Raw genomic sequence first — 19,751 nt, 5'->3', positions numbered from 1 at the left:
CATGTAAGCTGTGTGGTATGACTGACAGAACACAAATATGCCTAACATTATGGCTTTCATCATAAACCTGCATTGCCCTTACAATGAATGGCACATAAAACACTGGCCCTTGGCTAAAACTAATGGCCACCACTGTTTCAGGTCATCGATGAAGAAAATCTAGATGCCTGCTTGGTATTTATGTTTGCTATAGACAGTGAAAAACATGAACTTAGTGTCTCAGATGGAGCACACGAGTCCTTAATCAATTGTTTCTAAAAGGCTAAAGTACAGTGTCTTGTTAATGACTTAATAACCATATGGCAACAAACACCTCCATACGCAGGTACTCGATTGGGGAAGCGCATGCGCAAACACACACACACACACACACACACACACACACACACACACACACACACACACACGCTAGAGGCACAGGAGTGCAGAGAGAGAACAGCAAAAGATCCATTTCTGTCAGCCTTATCGATTTTTCTTCCGTAGAGTTTGGGTTCCACTTGGGGTTCTGTATCGATGCACTTGTATCTCTGTCTCCTGCATTAGTTTTGTTCATATGAATCGGTTAATCTTTACACCCCTACCCGCCACTGTATCATATAATGTAAATTTCATTGAAATCTTACATTGTTTTAAAAAAAATAATTTCCGTATAAGTAGGGAATAAAATGAACTTGCTATCAGTTGTGAGGCCGGCAACACAAAGCATGAGTTGCTGACTGGATCCACGTTACGTCCTGTAGATACAAAGGACGCACGGCATTTCAAGACACCTGGAAGTTAGGCCTGAGTCTGGTCAGCAATACATTGGCAATCAGAGTCCTGCTAATGCCAAGAGACATAAAGAAAGACTGGCACTTACACCAATCTGTTCTGAACACCGAAGCACAACAAAAATGATACTTTTTCTGGCTCAGCTTTCTTGCATACTGTGCTCAATCTTGCATCATATCTCACAGCAACAAAGCTACACTGCATCTGTACAACGGTCTGACTCATGATGAAGACAATATGGACAGAGAAACATTTCAGGAGGGCTGTTGAATCTCAAGAAAGGCAAAATAAAGAAGCCTAAAGGCCCAGACACACAGACCAGACGGCCGACTGATCAGTGTCCTCAACTTGGTTCAAAAAGTGCCTCGGAACACACCGAAGCGACGAGACGTAATACATCTCCATAACAGCAGTCGGCGCTAATCTGTATTGTTGCCCAAAAAATGAAAACGGGCAGATGATCGGACGAACGCGTCACGTGGGTCTGATTTCTCCGGAAATTCAAAGCCAGACTGTCATGGCGGCTCGTTCAGAATACGATCTCGTATTGTACTAAAATAGTTCACCGAAACGAACATTTCAAAGGTCAGTTTAAAAGATTTTCGTCAGATTTTGAGAGACTCTAGTCACGCTCATTCCGCTCCCCGTTTCCGGGTTAGCACTCTACCAATCAGATGGCTCATTTGAGTCCGACTGTCGGCAGTGCCCGCCCCGCCGACTATACACGTCAAATCGGCCAAAATGAAGGCCGACAGCACGGAACACACCGAACAGACTCGAGTCACTGACGTCGCCAGATGGAAGATTATCGGCTCGGTGTGTAGTCACCTTAAAACGTCTATGCTCAGCACACAAGTGTTTTTGCTCCTTCTTCCTTCCTGTAGATTTCCTGCTGATTCCCAACTGCTGATGCCTGCCTCACTTTTGCATTTAGCCCGAGAACAATACTGTAGTTAAGATTAGAATTATTCGATTGTCAGGTCAGTTCAAATTGTGCCATGAGAATGAAACAACAAAAAACATCAAAAGTCCTATCATATGGACTAATTGTAAACCAAGGATTGTACTGATGGGCTGGTCAGTGCTGTTCCACGTCATGCTCACCCCACCAAGAAAGTGAAAAACTGTCCCCTCATTCTTTATAGATTCCTTAGGTCCAGTTATCAGGTTTAATAATAATAAAACTCCTCTACTTTTGCTTTCTTCCATCTTTTTCAAGGTTGTTGGGTGGCTGCCTCTCGTCTTTTCACTAGGAGCTGTAAAATCTATTTGACAGCTCTGATTTATGACACAGCATAGGCACTGAGCGCCTGTGGGGAAAAGAGAGTATGTTTGAGTGTGTTTGGAAGTGTGTGAATGTGTGTGGGTGTGTGAGCATGGCCGGCTCAGAGGACCACCACTGCTGCGCTCAATGTTCAAGCGCCCTACAGCGCACACAGGTAGGGAAGTTCCAAACACTTGCATGTGCACACAAATACTTAAGACACGTGTGATCGCATGCAGTGATGGAAGAAGTATTCAGATCCTGTACTTAAGTAAAAGTACCAATACCACACTGTAAAAAAACAACAAAAAAACAACTCTGTTACAAGGAAAAGTCCTGCATTAAAAATGTTACTAAAGTAAAAGTATGTAAGTATCATCAGAAAAGTAATACATGTAAAAGTACTCAATGCAGAAAAATCCTCACATTTTAAAAACTGGAAATGTTCAAAACAGTCGTATTTTATAAACTACATGTGTTTTGGAGGGGTGGGAAAAATAATTGATTCTTAGATGCATCACGATTCTCTCTAGAACGATTCGATGCTCGATTCAGATAAGTTAATAACATTAAATTAAGTTAAAAATAAAAATAAAAGAATATATACATATATATATATATATACACATATATATATATATATATATATATTTTTTTTTTTTTTTTTTTTTTAAATGTGTTGATTTTTATTTAAGAGTTACTGTCTTCAGACAAGTACAAATCAGAAAACAGAGTGACTAAAAGAGAATGGGATAATGGACAACAACTTAAGAGTTTAGGCAATAGTGCAGAAAAAAAAAACACACACAAAAATGGCCAATTTTAATTTTAATCTAAGAAAAGCTACTGTTTGCTAACTTGGAAGCCAAAACAGCCTAAAAATATACATTTTTATATTAAGTTTTCTGATTCAGCTAACTCTGACAATGTCAAATTATGTATTTCTTGCCTTTTTTATTTTTTTATTTTTAACAAAGGGCTAAACAGTGTTTAGCAGTGTTGTTTGAGAATATCCACAAGAGCCTTGGGAACTCTTGGGTGTGCATGCATGGGGGCTTTTTATCAATGTGGAAGCTTACTTTTGGAATTTGAAAGCTGTTTATTTGTCTGTTCTTTTCCTCTGCCTTCCTCCAGTCCATCTAACCCACACCCACACACACACACACACACACACACACACACACACACATCCTCTCCTCTGTCCTCTTCGCCTGGATGCCCAGGGTGCTCACAGCTGACACCGTTTGTCACATTCAAGGCCGGGTTAGACGCACCGGGATCCCGCTCTGCGAGGAGAGGGATGTGTGCGGATGTGTAATATATATGGGGGCGGGGAAAAAAAAAAAAAAAAGAAATGCTGCGCAAGCACATGAATGCATCCATGTAGATTGGTGTGCGCCTGCACCTGTGAAACTGTCACCTAGGAGTTGAATTTCACACTTTGTGCCTTGGACAGCAGGGGGAGGACATGACAGGGTGGGGGTACTTCTGCCTGATGAAAAAAGGTTGTGGCAGCTGACAGAAGAGGGAGAGAGAAAGCGTTCATACACCCTAAGAGGACGAATGTCAAGAAGTGGGAGGGGAGAGGATGGGGGGGGGACAGACATGCAGTCCGAGACAGAGCAACACTATATCACAAAAATAAGCAACACAAACTGTGATGGAGCTCTTTCTGTGCCGATACGCTAAAGTTTGAAATTAATCTTGCCTCTGTATTGCTGGCAAGGGTTTTATATTTGATTGGGAGAATCAAATATTCATCGCTGTGTGTCCTGTTCCATTACCGCGAAGGAAATTCCTCTCCACGTACCACATGGAAGCAGTGGAATAACCAGCGCAAATGGCAAAACATTTCGATATCCATTTGGATCTACAGTGACTATGAATACATATGAAGTTTATCTCTGCGGCGATGAAGGGAGCCGACATAAATCCCCTGCATACATCTCCAGGGCCATGAAGTGTGTCTCCGCCAAATAACACACACCTCGGCAGTTAGTGCATTCTCGCTCTGTCAGCCTGCTACGGTTGTTAGCAGCATGCTAATCAAGGCTAATTACATTGAGACAGGCAGACACAACTCATTTCTTATCATGACAGAGTGCCGCTGTGCCTGGAAATGTTGTGACAATAACTAAGGCACTGCTCATAATCAACAGCCTTTTTGTTGCTCGGTAAACGAATGTGAGCATGTTTTTTTTGGGGGGGATTTCATTGGTTACTGTTGTCAAATGTTAATCGGTCTGTCTGAGCTTCTTCAGAGGCTGTAAATCAATTTTTTTTGTGTCTATGTGCATTAGCGTATATTATTCTACAGGGAAGGACAGCAGCAAAATCATTTATGAAACCGTATCAAGTATTGTGCTATAGATTATTCCAAATGCTAATGATGATTTCACAATCATTTTAAGTCAACCAATGTGTGCATGTATGAATAAGTAAATAATCTACGCAGGAAAGAAAAGTGGGGAAAGAACAGGAGGGTTTGGAAGAAAGGAGAAAGGAGAGAAAGATGGTGTGTGTGTAAAAGGAAGGATGTAAGGTTATCGGAGAAGAGAAAATGCAAAAGCAGAGTCTTTTTGTAGGCCAAGTCTCTTCCACTCCGATGGATTGGGAGCGTCTGGTGGTGCAGATCCCCCCTCTCTGCCCCTCTCTGCAAGTTACAAAAGCTCATTTTGGAGATTTTGCTGGCACGGCAGAAAAGGCCTCTGTTCCCCATTTCCCATATTTCATATACGGCCCATTGGCAAGCATCGTCTACGAGTGTCATGGCTTGGCACATTTATGAGAGATGCATTGAAGAACTTATCACTTGGAAGATATGCTTAAGTTCAGCATTTTGAAAGTCACTGTGCACTCTGAGAATTCACTCGTATAGCAAAGGTTAACTTTGATCCTCTACATGGTTATGCCATCAATAAAAACAGGTCCTACAGTATATCAGAAAGTCACAGGTCACACTAAAAATAATAATACAAAAACTAAAAGATTATTCAAAAAACAATGTAACAAAATATTAGGACAAGGCAAACAATAAACTATAAAAGGATGAGATCAAATAAATAAAGATACGTTTTTGAATGCAATCAGTTGTTTCTTTACTGTAGCACTGTTTCCATTTAGAGCTGGGCAATATATCGATATTATATCGATATTGTGATATGAGACTAGATATAGTCTTACATTTTGGATATCTTAATATCGTAACATGGCATAAGTGTTGTCTTTATGTGGTTTTAAATGCTGCATTACAGTAAAGTGATGTCATTGTCTGAACTTACCAGACTATTGTAACTGTTCTATTATTTGCCTTTACCCAATTAGTCATTATATCCACATTACTGATGATTATTTATCAAACATTTAATTGTGTAAATATTTTGCAAAAAACAAAAATTAAAAATGACACTTCAATCCATAGATATATTATGCTTGTATCATTCTCATTAGTCCGGTGACATCACATCATTCCCAACATAGCTCCACCTAGGGCTGGGCGATATAGAGAAAATCAGATATCATGATATTCTTGACCAAATACCTCGATATCGATATTGCGGCGATATATTCTAGAGTTGACAGTTGGTGCTCTCGCAAAATATCTTCACACTTAGATTTTAGATGAATAATCATTAATAATAGAACAGCTAGAACAGTCTGGTAAGTTCAGAAAAGTACATCACTTCACTGTAATGCAGCCTTTAAAACCAGGAAAAGACACTTATGTCATATCACGATATCCAAAATCTAAGACAATATCTAGTCTCATATCACGATATCGATATAATATCGATATATCGCCCAGCCCTAGCTCCACCCACCTTTAACCTGATCTAATTAACCAAAATTATTGAAAACACCTGTACTAGTGTGCAAATGTTCCTCAACTCGGTAAAGAATGACTGAACCCCTTTTGCATGTAAGTCGTTCAATGTTATCAGCAAAGTAGCCATGTGCTTGAGTCAAGTCATTCATGTACTTGAGTCAAAATATTCAGGTACTTTAGTCAAAATATTCAGGTAATTACTGTAAGTTTGAATAAGAGGTAGGACAATTTGCACAAGCAGCTTAAGGGTAATGTTCTCTTTGTGTTCATGTGTGCCATTCAACAGTAGACACATGCAGACTTTCCAACTGAGCTGAATTACCATAGCATTTAATCAAACGGAGCTCTGTCAGCGGGGGCTAAACTAGTATTTTAGAAGCTCATGCACATTAGGAGTTGTGTTCAGAGCTGCAGTGTGGATTATGGCGTTTTTCCACTATATGGTACCTGCTCAACTCGCCTCGACTCTACTTGCCGCACTGTGCGTTTTCCATTGCAGATTTTAGTACCGCCTCAGAATGGCTGGTCCTCATAGCGGTGCCGCAAGAAACTGCCGTGACCTAACGCGACACACACACACAGAACGTTGAAGGTGTGTTGTTGTTGCCACAGCCAGAAGACAAATTTTGTTTCAAAAGAAGCTGGAGGCAACAAAAAAAAAAAAAAAAACAGCTGGCTGAACTATTTAAAAATGTTTGTTCAGGACACCCCCGTCTGTCGCTGTCACGTCACCTTTTGATATCGCCTCAGCTCGCTTGGAACCTCGACTGAGGTGGTACTAAAAAAAAGTACCTGTTAGCAGGTACCAGGTACTTTTTTTCGTAATGGAAAACCAAAAAAGGCGAGTAGAGTCGAGGCGAGTAGAGCAGGTACCACGTGATGGAAAAACGCCATTTGTGGTTGATGGCACAAACTCAAACTGGTCGTGGACACCCTGTATTGACATGCTGAAGTGTCCTTGTGGAAGACACTAATGGACACCTAATGGACTACCCAGTCCAGTGGCGCTGCGCTGACTGTGACTTCACTGGACAAGGAGATTTTTCTTAAGTCGATGTCACATTATTTCCGAAGGATTGTCTTAAGTGCATGACTTCGTCCTCACAGCTAGCATTAGCTGCTAACTCCAACGGGCACCAAAGCAAAAGTACTAAGCAACTTATCAGGAGGTGTTCCACCGCGGGGCATTAAAGCCAACTCAGAGATCAGGTAGAGCAACGTTGGCCCAAAGTCCCGCTTAGTCATCGCTTCTGGCAGTATGGTGGAAAAGTGCCACTCTCGCTCCCACGGTGATAAGGGAGAGTTAAAGCTGCCGGAATCAGACCGGTGTAATGCTGATGGACGTAGCCGGTACCTGAGCGAGCGGGTCTTGAGTGCATGTCGAGGGGCTAAAAATGCAGCATCAGCAGTGGTGGATTTACGTGGATGAATGGACTCGGCGAAGAGGGTGGCGAGCCGGGGGAGGGGATGGGTTGGAGGGTGGTGGGTGTCAAAGCAAGTGGCTGAGACATGGCTAATACTGCCATTGAGCTGTGGCCACCTAAATAATTACTACCTTTGCTGTTGGGCTAATCCCCCAGAGGGGAGCAGCAAACTCAGACTCAGGAGAGAAAAGCTTAGAGGCTCTGTGGGGCTCGTGTCCCGTCACCCGACATCAATTACACAGAGACATGGACCTGACTCACTCAGAGAGAGAGAGAGAGAGAGAGAGAGAGAGAGAGAGAGAGAGAGAGAGAGAGATCCCCTTTATTCAATTGATACATAATTCTGATGCTTGACAACAACACAAACATGTTTAATCATAGCAGATTGAGTAAATCTAGGGCTTCAGACTTTTATTTTTTTTAGAACTGCAGCTTCCATCATCCATGGAATAAAGATTGGAAATGGAAAAAACTCATTTGTAACCTAGTCGTTTCAAAACTGACTGACATTTTCAATACACATGATAACACTGGAGTCAAATTGTTACCGTTTTCTGAACAATGGTCTACTGGTTAAGACCCATTGATTGTAATGTCCACGGTTAGACTATCCCCATCTCTCGCTCGCTCTTGATAGGTTTATATTTTTTTTGTTTACGTCCATATGAGAAAAACGAAATGCGTATTTTTTTTTATTTATCGGCATGTTTCTTCAATTATATATGTGAATTACACATGCATTGGGTCGTCAGCTAGCAGGGGACTAAATATCTTGAAAATAGGTTTCCTGATTTGTGGACTAATAATAATAATAGAAATCTAATTATATAAAAAATTTGAATATAAGACATTTCTCTGACAAAACACAAACATTAAAGGATTGCTTATTGAAAAACCACATATAAACCATATACTGACTTTTTTTTTTTTTTTTTTTAAATCAGTTATTACTCGGGTCAAGTATAATGTCCTCCGTAACAATTGTCTTCTACACATTATTGACAAAAAGTGAATGCCATTTTGACAAGACACATTTTCGATGCACATAAAAACAACTTCAAATTGCAACTGAAAATAAACCATTTTCACCATTTATAAAATATGCTACAGGTTCACAACCCACACACACACACACACACACACAACACACAAAAAAAAAACATACTGTGAAGAATTAAGAGCTTTGTAACTTTAAAGCATCGACAGTGTTGAGAACAGATTTCAGAGCAGTCTGCTGCTGGGAACAACTTCAAACTTCACAAACAAGTGAAACGAATTATTTATCACAGCCTATGCACAGCTCTCTTCTCTTGCCAGTTACTAAACACTACAAAGTCTACAGAAATCCAGCTCAGCATCCCTCTCTCTCTGTGTGTGTGAACAGCTGCCATGAGGGGGGTTACCTTTGCGTTCCGAGCGCTTCTTGCGCCTCCTCTTGAACCTGCGTCGGATCAGGCAGTAATAGGATCCCAGATTCTGCGCGCCGTTGGTGAGAAGGGCCATGGCTTGGTCAGCACTTACACTGTTATTACAAAATCAACTAAACAGCTTTCTGACAGCGACTAGACTAACCTGGAGCAAACGCAACTTCGGCTGCTGGGCTCTCACTGCGAACACCTGGTCTACCTCTCCCTTCACTCTTGTCCGGTTTGTGCAGTCAAGCTAATGCTATTCAGAACTCCACACACCTGCAGCGTTTCTTTGTTTCTACTTTAGTCCTTCCTTTGTATCCGAACTCTCTTTCCCTCCCTCCCTTTCCCTCCTCTGTTGACTCCATGTCTGCCCTATCAGTAGTCGGAGAGGGGAGGCGATGGGGTGGAGAGTGAAAAAGAAGGAGGGGACTAGCAGAGGAGAGAGACTCGTGTTTTCATGCGGTTGTGAATTAACACAGGGAGCGGGAATTAAAACTCTCCACCTGCCTAATCCCGTCTCAACGTAACGCACGTCTTTGACAAGCAGACACAACCTCTCGCAACCTCGCCAGGGCAAACACAGGTGTGTGCACACGGAATACAACTCCAATATCCTTCCAAGCACACACACATTTACATTTGTTCACACATACCATTGAAACCTGCTACATTTAAAAGTTTTCACTTGCCTTTTTGCCCCTTCAAGATTTTATATTTCTTGTACTTGTATTCCATCTCTACTCAGGTACCTCCTGTAAGGATGAGAGACATCTCAGAAAGAAACCCTCTGCCTACCTCTAGTGGTAATCTTTTGTAATTACATCCATGATGGAACCACATTTTCCGAGCAGCACATTTAAAAGCCACAGGGAACTCACTAATGCGTAAGACAGTGATCATTGTGGCTGATTGATGATTCTTAAAATATATGTTGGTTTTGTTAAAAATTGGTATAAAAAAAAGTCTATATTAAGTCACTTCAACCAATTGTACAAAAGTCTATATTAAGCCATTTTCAACCAATTGTGCTATAAACAAGGCTAGAAAGGAAAAAGTAAAAGAGAGCAAAAAGAAGATGTTCCAAGTAAGTAATCAGCTGAGCTGCTGTCTCTGTATCTGGATTAGTGACAGTACAGTGTTTCCTTTAGGATTTTTTTTTTTTTTCAGTTTTTTAGCAACTTTGATCTCGACATATAGGCTGAGCATTCTGTAGCAAATAACAATAAACCCACTATTTTTATATTGCATTATCTTAATGCAGTGTCACTACTTCAGCATGGAAATAATGCACCTAAAATACAAATGTTCTCCGACATGCACTCTAACAATGCAGCCCTATTTCTGATACCGTGGGGGGCCGCCACAGTCAAATCAACATAGAGGAAACACTGCAGTAACAGTGTGCAACAGATGTGGTGAAACCAAGTTAGTGGTAGATACAGAGGGCAAGTAAACGTACAGATTCACGCTCCATTAGTGGGGATTATTTAGCCATGGTTTCCACAACAGCTGGACTTTCCCGGACATACACTGGCTGAATTGTTCCAAAATGTGGCCGGTCGCAGCCATTGTTGAAGTAATGGCATGCAGGTTTTTCCACAAAGTGTGACTGGATCTATTAAATTAGCTGGAAACTGTTATTTGTTTTTCTAATTTATTCATTGCAATATAACCTGAGTGCAAGGTCCTTATTAAGAAATGCAGTGCAGAATGCAGTGGTTAATGTAGCCAGTCGTGACACAGAACATTGATTCCCAACCAGACACAATAAACATATTACTATTATTGTTATACAATGTGTTCCCTGAAAAATGTAAAGGCTAAAGGGCAACAAAAGGTCCAAACATCAGCATACCCCAACTGTCAAAGCTATCTGTGAACATCAGACAGCTTAGTTATTTTTTTCCTGCTAACAGATGCGACTTCTAAGCCTTATGCAATTCACTATTTGACCAGCCAACTAGAATTTTAGACTAGACACACACCGGTATTCCTATTAATTGATTGATTGCTTGACAGTGTTTATTTTCAATATGTGAAGACTTGTCATTACTTATAATTCCTCACGGGGGAGACAGAAACTACGCACTAAAGCTTTAAAGCTGCTGTGGGTAGAATTCAAAAACAAAAGATGGAATTTAAGGTAGAGTGAGACCTCCCTATGCCCTCTCTGTCACACGGGCATACACAGAACAGCCAACAGGAACACTCTCTCGCTCGCTCGCTCTGATATGACCTGTGATTGGCCAACGTCTCCCATGACGGGTTAGATTATCTACAGCCCGACAACAGAAGTCTAGTTTTCTCTGAAGACTATTTGAATTACAATATGCTAATAGCTTATTATGGATCTTTAGCCCAAAGACGCCAAAAAGTGTCTACCGCAGCTGATGGTAAAAGAATGAATTGAAGAGGGGAGATGCAACAGAGACATAAAAGCTTGAGAAGAGTAAAGGAAGTAGAGGGGAGGATATAGAGAAAAAAAACTTGAGTGAGAAGGTAAGATAAAGAATGAGGAAATGAAGAGTGGGAGATGAAGTTGGAATGAAGTGAAAAAGGTAAGATGAGGTGAGGTAGAATCTTTCCATATGAAAGCGAAGGGTTTTCTCCAACCACTGGGGTAGCTTAAGGTCAACGAGGCGGTCTTCTCTACTTCCCGACTCCACCGCAGCTTCCTTCCCACTGCTCAACATCAGATGTTCTTAAAAAGCAAATTAAGAGAGTTTTTTGGGTAGCGGTTTGCCAATTAAGCACATGAAGTTCAACTGAGCAGAAAGAGAGAGAGAGAAAGGCAGGGAGAAGAAAGCGAGGCAGCGACTGAGAAACGGTCAAACGGAGAGACAAATTGAAGATAAAAAGGCAGATGGTTAGAGTTAAAAAAAAAAAAAAAAAAAAAAAAAAAAAAAAAAAAGAAGAAAGCCAGCCAAAAGATTTGGGATAAGAGTTGTGGCGCAGACAAATTCAGCCTGAGAAAGCAGATGAACTTAAATGTTCTCCAGACCCAAATTCATTCATGCTTCTATGCGCGAGCCAATGACAACTATGGCTGGCCAAGTCTCACCACAACTGCCTCTGGCTGGGTGACTTGATTTTGTTTTGCTTAGTTTTCTGAAAAGGGAGACTAGCCAGTCCACTTCCCTTTAGTATTTGAACTTATGGAGCCAACGCTGCAGACGTGGGAGAAGGGAGTCAGTGCATGTCCCACAGAGTCACGTGTTGCTCCACGGGCAGATATTTTACCCACTTCTATCCCTCGCTTGGCATTTTCAACACTGACAGGACAAGAGGAAAGAGGCTGTGGTTACGCAGGCAACGCTCAGTGGTTATCCAGCTTGAGCGTGTCCTGCGATGCCTGAATACCTGAACCTGAAGGCAGATGAAAAATGTCCCGGCAGAAGTGGAGTTTCATTGCCTTGTGAGGAAGTCTTCACACGTTCCTCGAGCAACGCTCGCTGAATTTCGTGTGATGCACGGAGTTTGGCAAAGACTTAGAGAGAGGGAGGGAGAGGCTGTGTTTGAGAGATTAGTGGAGACAGAGAGGAGAGCCTTTTAGAGCCTTTGGGAGTTGAGGTTAAGTGTAGAATGTGTGTGGGGTGGTTATACTAGGGTCTAATAGTCTTTCATGACTGGAGTAGAGAGATTGGAGGGGGGGGTCCCTCTTATGAAAGAGATCCAAAAGTCAGTCAACTGCAGGCGATAAGAGGAGTGCGTGACTGTAAACCTTGACTCCTGGTCTTCAGCCAAAAATTAGGCCAATGGCTCTGTAACAACTAGCCACACACACACGCACACAGCAGTGTCCTGAGAGCCATTTAACGCTCCCCGACTTTGTGACCTAGTTTTTTTTCTCAGAGATGCATACGCAGGGACACAGTTTTAATGAATCCATCATTTAATTAACTGTGTGTGTGATCGTACTGTGATTGATTGTTTGCGTGTATGTTTGTGTGTGTGTGTGTGTGTGTGTGTGTGTGTAAAAATGCAAGGGATAGAGAAGCTGGATCCCCATGCACTAGTCTTCCTCCCTTGTGAACGTCTGTTCTACTGACACTGGTCCAGCAGAGGGCAGCACTGCTACAAGCTGATTAAACATTAGGCAGCATGTACAAAGAGAACTGTGAATGTGTTTTTCATTTGCTTGCACATTTTAATCTAATTTTCATGCGTACTTCTGTAACTGCTCATATATATACATATATATATATATCTATATATATAGATATATATATATATATATATATATATATATATGTACATATATATATATATATGTATATATATATATGTATATATGTATATATGTACATATGTATATATATATATGTATATATATATGTATATATGTATATATGTATATATATATGTACATATGTATATGTATATATATATATATATATATATATATATATATATATATATATATATGTATGTATATATATATATATATATATATATATATATATATATATATATATATATATATATATATATATATATATATTATGCTGCTCTATCCTTGAAGGTAAAATCCGTGATTGGTAGGGAAACGTGCCTATTTAGTAGAGCTTTCAGTGACAGTCAGGGCCAACATGGGGATGCATTGTGAAGCACAGTTTTGCACAATCAGTGGAAGTGTACTTAAGACAAATTTGAGTTTAATAGGCCAACAGAAGGTGCTGACTAAGAGAACACATCAGATCAAGCACTCTCATCACATGTACACACTAAGGCCTCGATCAGACAGAGTGCTTTTTAGCCGCCTGGGCGGCTTTTTGCAATTGTTTTTGCAATTGTTGTTCAATGAGAGTGAAGCTTTTTGCTCGCGGTTTTCTGCTTTATGCGCCTCATGTTTTGGCACGAGCGCCCTGAACACCCAATCGGATGATTTGAGAGGCGGTTACCTAGCAACAATAAAAAATTTTTAAAAAAAAAGGCCTCTAGAGGCTGCACTGCTTTGTTAAACATAAGAACATTTCAAGGTTTACGATCGCAGAGAAAACTGTATTCGATCCCTGACAGAGAGGCTCGTAGCTTGGCTGGGCACTCAATCAAACACATTTGGCAGTGTGGGTAGCCAGTGAGGGAACGTGTCCTAGGACACAGCACTGATGGCACCAATCGGTTGGTTAGGGCTCTGTGAAATGAGGTGGAATCTGCAGGGGGACAGTGTGAACCTCGATATTTGTTATGCCCTCTTGATGACGGTGACAGTGGCAGGTGAAGAAGCAGCTGGTGGCTCCATGTGTATCAAAGGGGCCACATGGCTGTTGACAACCTCACCAACAGTGCATGGTAGTGATCGCTTTGTATGAGGAATAGATAATCAAAATTCGGGAGAAAAACAGGAGAGAAGGCCATGGAAATGAGTAAACAAATTCCTTAAACTGTAAAAGTGCACCAGGCTAACAAGTGGCATTGTGAATTTCCCCGTTGTGGGATTAATACAAGATTTTGTATATTGAATCTTAGAGCTGTAGTGTGTATTCTATGTTGTCTCTAGGGCTGCCACCTCTTAGTCAATTAGTCGACTAACCGGTCGTTTTGGTCTTAGTCGACTCAGATTTCTTTAGTCGATTAGTTATTTTTTATGCTTATTCATGCTTAATTACTTATTTCCAAGAAACTTCTGAGCACATTTATGGTAAACACAAGATTTAAAATGGTGCTTTTTGCAGGATTAATTGTGGAGAAACTCAGTTTTACAGATGGTTAATGAACTACATTTATATTGTGCTTTTCTAGTCTTAACCACCTCTCAAAGCGCACAGCTCTGTCAATTAGATCAAGTAATCGATTAGTCGACAAAATCGTATAAGTGTTAGTCAACTAAGAATTTCTTTAGTCGAGGACAGCCCTAGTTGTCTCATTGCAGGTAGGAAATATTGGCTGATATTTTCAGCGTTAGTGAAGTGGGTTGCCTTCTAAAAAAAATAAAACATATCTAATGTGAGGCAATACACACACACACACAAGTTTGTGGCACTATCTTTGTGGGGACCCGTCATTGACATAATGCATTCCCTAGCCCCTTATCCTAACCTTAAGCATCACAACTAAATGCCTAACCTTAACCCTTACCCTCACCCTAACCATAACCTAATTATATCCCTAATCCTAAAACCAAGTCTTAACCTTCAAACAGCCCTTTAAACTTGTGGGGTCCAGCATTTTGGCCCCACAAGTATATTGGACTCCTGGTTTTTGGGCACCACGAATATAGTTAAACAAGAACACACACACACACACACACACACACACACACACACACACACACACACACACACACACACACACACACACACACACACACACACACACACACACACACACACACACACACACACACACAACCATCCAAGAATAATCTATAAACAAACCAGACTGGCAAATAACCTTGTGACTTCTAGTAGCTTCCGAAAATCTGATTATCCACATCATTTCAGAAACCCCATTGCATATTTTGCATCATTTACCAGCCGCTATATTTTATTAGTCTCTCTAAACAGAAGCCTGCTTCTGTTCAAAATAAAAGAGGGCCTGTAAATAGGAATGACTTAATTCTTCCTATGGGAGTTCCCTTTTAGTTCTCAAGCCTGCCATCAGCTCCCACTGCTGGGTGTGGTCCCCTCCTTAACCAGACCCTGGCACTCCGCCTGACAGATCTGATTCACTGCTTGTGGGGGGGGGGTGCAATGGGCACTCTGTGTTAGCCCCTCTGGAAATATATGCACCTAAAGGGCAAAGCCAACAAGCTGTAACAAAGGAAGGGTGGGATACAGTAAGGGCAGCGGAGTTCAAGCCACACAGTCTACATTCCCAGTGCAGGTCCTAATGCTTGTTTAGGAAGTGATGCACTCTATTTTATAGGGTTTAACCTATATTTCATACCTATATCAACCAACGGAATGGCATTACACACATGCCCAGAGTACCCATAACAAAAGGCATCACATCCCTTCAAACTCCTGTGCTTCTCCAATTTTCTTTGAGATGCGACCAACAACCTGAGGCGAATACCAATCCCGGTGAGCTGCTTTGATTTTGTTTCACACTTGTCACGTTGTTCCTCATGTCAACTCTGGCTCAGCCGGGCTGCTGCGAACAACACATTTCGACCTCAATCTCTGGGATATTCCTACAAGATTAGCATGTTGTCATGGCAACACAGACAATATCTCAAGTTGGTTTTCACAGTTCAGTTGCAGGTAGGCTACATGGATGTGATTTTGGAAAACATTTTGCTATTAGATTTGCACAAGTTCAGGGAAGAAAGCACCATTGAGATACTCCCAGTTAAAGTGTGAACATATCTAGGGCTGCGCTCTCTTAGTCGATTAGTCGACTAATCGGTCGTTTTGGTCTTAGTCGACTTAGATGTCTTTAGTCATTAGTCATGTTTGATGCTTTTTTTTCATGCTGAATGACTTATTTCCAAGAAACGTACGAGCACATCTCTGGTAAACACAAGAATTAAAGTGGTGCTTTTGCAGGACTCTTTGCGGAGAAACTCGGATTTACAGATCTGTCGATTAAATCAACTAATTGATTAGTCGATACAATTGAATGAGTGTTAGTCAACTAAGAATTTCTTTAATCGAGCACTGCCCTAAACATAACACATACTTTGGCCAGGAGATGTCAACGCAAATGACCTGAATTGTAAACAGTGTAAATCAATAATTCAATTGTAAATGAATATGATGATAAATACAGTGTGGCTGGCAGTATCCCTGAATACTGTGTGCCCCCCTCCTACACTAAAACACACATAAAGGCATGTTACTTGCTCATAACCTACAACAGAATTAGCCTATCCTGCTTTCTGTCATGGTGAACCACGGTACATTTCTCCTCACCTTTATAGCCCACCCTCTCTTTATTATATGTCACAACACACGTTCTCCTATGACGTACGAGTCTCTTTTCTCAGTCAATTTATCTTTCTACCCTGCTGTGTGTGCCCTTGTTGACGGCACAACCTTCCATTTCCTGTGTTATAGAGAGAGAAGAGGGGAACTTGAGGTCACAGGGAAAAAAAAATAGTTCTGGTCGCAGAGGGGGAAAAAAAAAGAAAACGGATAATAAGGGCTGTGTAATTAACGAGGCAAGGACAGACGTACTGAGGTGGAGTGAGATGGACAGGGGAATAAGACTGACAGGACAGTAAAATATTAAAGATGCCAAAAAAAATCCCAACTCCATAATAAGCTGCTCACTTTTAAATTCCAAAACTATCCTCAGATAGTGAAATTCAAGCCAATGGAAGCCTGCCCTGAAACTATTGGATTGACAACACAACACACACACACACACACACTTACTCAAAAGGTTTTTACTGCACTGCAATGCGGTGTGACATTGAGGATAATGACTGCATGCACACACTGTGTGGGTGTGGGTGTGTGTGTGGGTGTGTGGGTGGGTGGGTGTGTGTACATGAGACTGCAGAAAAAACACCTCTGAATCACAAAGAAACGTGGAAGTGAGCAGGCGTGGTCATCCATAGTTTAAAATGACATTTCAGTCCCCACACTGTTGAAAAGCTTTGTGGGGGTCATTTGTTATTGGACTGCATGGAGGAACAGTGGGGGCGTCGTGACAGTTTGAGTGAGTGGTTGACGCTCATGCAACAGTGCTCCTACTTAAAAGGGCAAAATAGGTTTGAAATTGCCTTTAAAAATGACCCCCATTACCATTTCTCAAAATGATGTATGTGAGTGTTTTCCATAGATGTATGATAAAACCTGGTTACAGCGTTCGAGGCGGAGCCCCGTTAGTTCCTATGAGAGTTGCTCAGTGGTGCACGAAGCCATCCTGAAGCCAAAAATGACCCGCATGATCAGGTGCTGCTTCCGCACTTTGCGGCCCATAGAGCAGGCCTGCGCACAAGAGACCTCCGCCGGTTTAGCGCTCTGCTAACTCGAATGGGGATTAAAATGATTTAAATCGTGCGGCTCTCAGTGTTTTCCACATATTCTGAAGCAACTTGTGGCGGATGGGGGGGGGGGGGAGAGAGAGAGAGAGAGAGAGAGAGAGAGAGAGAGAGAGAGAGACGCACGCATGCAGTTGGATGCTGTCCTCATCTCCTACTTCAATGCCTAACAAATCTATCTCTATACTGTAAAACTAATTAATAACATAACTAATTCCACTGGTCTGACTGTTCAGACTGATACCTCCGGTTCATCCTCAACACAGGCCTTTTTCAGTCGCGGAAAATACTTTTCAAAACTCATCTGGATTGAAGCAGCAAACATTCAGTGGAAGAGTAAAAAAATGACTAAACATTATTTATAATACGTTTATTTGATTCACAGCTGCCACATATAGTGTTTTGACCTCAACAACCCAACTGCATTTTACCGCAAACTTGCGACTAGTTGACTTTCTAAAGCGGGCGCAATCGCTTGTTTGCCAAGAGTTGGGTCGGGACTCCAACGTTAACACACTGACAACATTTTATTCAGAATCTAAAATAATTTCATAACACTTTTTAATGTGTGATTGTGTAAAGGTGTTCACGAGATAAATACCAACCTTTCGTGAACTTGTGAATTTCGCCAGCCGTCTTCTCTCCTTATGGAGACAGACGCTGTGTGCACGGTGGGATCGATGGTGTTTTAAGTCTCCAACGTCGCCTTACAGGCAGCTAACCCTCACTGTAACCTTAAACATAACCATTGCCGTGGTGCCTGGAAGATGACGTTTTGGGGCTTAAAAAACCCAACACCGCACGGTGGGAGGAGCTGTGTGTGTGTGTGTGTGTGTGAGCGAGACACAAGTGATAGAGAGACTGAGGAGAGCAGGGAAAGGAAATGCAGAAGAACGTATTTTAAATAGCGTTTAAAAAAAAAAAAATAATAATAATAATAATAATAATAATAATAACGAAACGCAATGTGCCCGGTGTTGATAGTGAGGCAAACCACCACACAATAATCCATGTGTGGGAAACACTGGGCTCTTCTAGACTTTCCACCATGTTACCGAACTGAATGGATCAAATTCTGGTAATGAAACAAGTCATTTTGCAATTTTTTTCCAAAAAAAAAGTATCGCACAATGTATCAACACACACGTGAGCCCCGTCTCTGTGCGTAACGTAGAGTTTTTCTTACCTCTATGAAGTAACTTTAGCAAATTACCAGCATGATTAGATCTAGGTAGAAGCATGCTGCATGCTTATTGGCTCACTGACACTGATGAGTTTTACTCCTTAGGTATCAAAATTTAGTATTGAATGAGGAGGCAATTTTCAACCTTCGAAAAATGAGTTAAGCTGACTCAACGTTTTACTTAACGTCTTTAAGAAGGTGCTATTTTTTGTAAATTACAGTCACACTTTATTTTACGGTATGCTAATAAGATGTATAAGTCAATACAAATAATGTGGTCTTTATTAGACAGTAAACAAACAGTTATACCCTAATTATACACCATATACCTTAATTATGATGAAATTTGAAACCGCATATAATGCCGTATTAGACCGAAAATATACTATATATAGACACAATTACACAACATTATTGATTTATATATTTTTTTTTTTACAATAACTTCATGTATAGAGACTTTTATTTTGAAATTGCGGGCTTACTTCCGCTTCCCTTCCTACTCCGCCAAGTTTCCACTCATCTTTTACATGCAGAACAATGACTGGATTATCTTTATTTCATAACACTGCAATGTGTAGTTGATGTTAAGTGTATTCACTGTGCCGCGGTAAAGACTTATTTCAGTAGATAACCTAACCTTGCTGGGCAATAAGCTACCTTTTTACTTCCTCTTGTTCCCACTCAATCCATGAACTCTGTTGTTTACTTTTCCATCGAGAGTAAATAATTCCCATGTTGGCTATCTATTACTATTGGGGAGGACTAAACATTATTAAAGTGATATTGCTGATACTTCAGTATTGAACACTTCTTAGCAGTAGGTCTAATGATTAAAGCCCAATTGTGAGAACAGGAGGCAGCGTATGAAATGATGGTCAGGTGGTTTAGACTTTATCATGTTCACTCCAAAGTGTTAGATTTCCTGGCTGGTACAGA

At 41.0% G+C, this 19,751-nt stretch overlaps 1 protein-coding gene across 3 annotated transcripts in view; it reads right to left on the bottom strand.

Moving 5' to 3' along the window:
• The window catches only part of adarb1b (adenosine deaminase RNA specific B1b), a 150,125-nt gene that overhangs the window by 40,604 nt on the left and 89,770 nt on the right, over positions 1–19,751 (bottom strand). The window contains exon 1 of one of the 3 annotated variants that reach the window (XM_028591792.1): positions 8,689–8,736. The exons of the other annotated variants lie outside the window; for them this stretch is intronic. The gene's annotated coding sequence lies outside the window, so the exon portion shown is untranslated. Of the gene's footprint in view, positions 1–8,688; positions 8,737–19,751 lie in introns of those variants that run through there. 3 annotated transcript variants of the gene reach the window in all.

Source organism: Perca flavescens, chromosome 11, assembly GCF_004354835.1.
Source record: "Perca flavescens isolate YP-PL-M2 chromosome 11, PFLA_1.0, whole genome shotgun sequence".
In the NCBI taxonomy this organism is placed as follows: domain Eukaryota; kingdom Metazoa; phylum Chordata; class Actinopteri; order Perciformes; family Percidae; genus Perca; species Perca flavescens.
This window is presented reverse-complemented; position numbering and strand designations above follow the sequence as displayed.